The sequence below is a fragment of the Cydia amplana genome, chromosome 25, assembly GCF_948474715.1.
Source record: "Cydia amplana chromosome 25, ilCydAmpl1.1, whole genome shotgun sequence".
NCBI lineage: Eukaryota > Metazoa > Arthropoda > Insecta > Lepidoptera > Tortricidae > Cydia > Cydia amplana.
Genome location: NC_086093.1, coordinates 594,152 through 596,406, shown reverse-complemented (window position 1 = coordinate 596,406; position 2,255 = coordinate 594,152). Strand labels below are relative to the sequence as shown.

The window sequence follows — 2,255 nt, the reverse complement described above, 5'->3', positions numbered from 1 at the left end:
GAACGAATCAAAGATTCTTTTGGCACACCTTACGCAGGTGTAAACATGGCAGCCTTGCGCAGGTTTAGATAGGTACATAATATATTGGTTTCATCACAAATAACTTGACGTTAGTTTGTGAACGAATCAAAGATTCTTTTGGCACACCTTACGCAGGTGTAAACATGGCAGCCTTGCGCAGGTTTAGATAGGTACATAATATATTGGTTACATCACAAATAACTTGACGTTAGTTTGTGAACGAATAAAAGATTCTCTTAGGCGCACCTTAGCAGGTGGAACCATAACAAACGTAAGTTTAAGAATAAGTATCATTCAAATCAAATACCCTGAGTTTATGGGTAATATTCCCTAAGTTACGGGTTCCTTGCTCGACAAGGTGAAAGGCTTTACGCAGGCTTTAACAGGCACTTTTAGAAAGTGTCATTCACGGTGACGTGCAGATTTGCCAAAACTAAACTTTAACTCTACAGTTAACTAATATAATTTGACAATATAAACCAAACCATGCGTCTTCGTCAATGAATCAATCTAAAGATTCCCGTATCGTTAATGCCCTTCCATGTCACAGGCTTCCGATTTTATTTGAAACGTTTAATTTAAGTGTACTATTTATGTAGGTAGGTAAGTAGGCTTAAGAATTGACCCTCTTGTATGTAGTTACGTATAGAATTAATAATCAAGTTATTCAAATTCAAAATAACACAAGCACATATAGCACCTACATGCAAGAGTTCTTTTCCTTAACCTTTAAAGCTGTAAGTACCTGCTAAGTTATATATTTAAGTAGGTACCTACCTACATAAATCAAAGATCTAGTTGGAGAGATATAAGTTGATAGATACAGAGTGAAATACTTCACGAATGCGCATGTCATTCTTGCGCAGAGCCATGCTAATCTCTCTCTATGAGTCAGATTTAAGTTTATGTACTGCCGAAGTACTCACTTTCCACAAAAATAAATGCAATGTTTGCGATGTAGGTTTGTTCGTTACCTTGTGTCCCTTAGAGCGGAAATATCGTCGACTCCTATTCGGGTACACGTTATTTATCAGCAAGTTTATTACCAAAAAATTAATTTTGCAATATTATATTAACCCGGAACGGGATAAAAAGATAAATTGCTGATAGATACTTGGACAGATAAAAACCCTACACGTCTATAAGCTGCACGCTTTACCAGCTCGATGTGTTTTCTACCATGTGATTTTAGTATTTTCATTGGCATAGCCACGGTGCGCGCAGGCAGCCTTTGAAAACACTTGCACATCACTATTCCGGATCATTTTTATTTGCTAGATAGTTTAACGGACAACTAAATTTAAATATTTATTTCGAACGGCAAAAGCCGTTAGAAACTGTTTTTCAATATAGTCAGCTAAACTGGGGTACAAATTCAAAAACTCACCAGCAGTTTAGCTTCACGACCTTCCAGATGGAAAAACAGCAAGCCAATGAGGTAATTTGCGTTTATTTCTAACTGTCAAAATTGTCAAACGCAACTGCCTGAAGTGGTGGGGGTGTGGGAGAGAGATGGACGTATATGCTAGAAAAGGACAATACGACTAACTACAGTGTTGCCACTCTCAATATATTACTTTAGGTTCCGAATATCGGTACAGTTGTTTAATTCTCTATAAAACTTAAGTATAGCTCTCGCATCGAATGACGGTCGCTATGACAGTTCATTTTTACAAGCTTTTATTTAACTTTCAATGGTTTTCGGGTCAAATCTTGCAAGCTATTAGTTTAGTATCGTATAATTGGCCGGATTTAGGTATAGACAAATTGTCTACTAGCATATGTGGTATTTATTGATTATGTTACCGTATCTCCTTGTATTTCGTATGGTAGGTGTATAAGGTTTAGATTTGTGTATTTTCAAAGTTGCAAATAATATGTAGAGTTTTCTTACTGTTAATACATCAGAAAGCTTACTTAGGTCTACATATTACATAGCGTTACCTAAGCTAAATGTTTATGAAATTCAACCTAAGAATTACCTTTAAAAAGAAACCTAATCCGCACTCTCCGCTCGACACCCGAGCGCTGTCACTTCAACGGCTCTTAAAATACCTTTTAAAAAACGAACATCAATTAAATCGACAAACAACGAAAATGCAGCGTAAACACAACCCTAGAGCCCTCAAATCCGAGGGGGAAGCGGAGATAGGGCACGTTCGAGCGGCGGCTGTGATTGGTCGAGTCGTGAGCTCCGCGCCCCGCCGGCGACCAATCGGCGCCCGCCACCCTGG

The 2,255-nt window shown here is 38.2% G+C and overlaps 1 pseudogene; it reads right to left on the bottom strand.

Moving 5' to 3' along the window:
* Window positions 1–842: 842 nt before the first annotated feature.
* On the bottom strand, window positions 843–943 carry LOC134659908 (U6 spliceosomal RNA; annotated as a pseudogene).
* Between the last annotated feature and the right edge of the window lie 1,312 nt (window positions 944–2,255).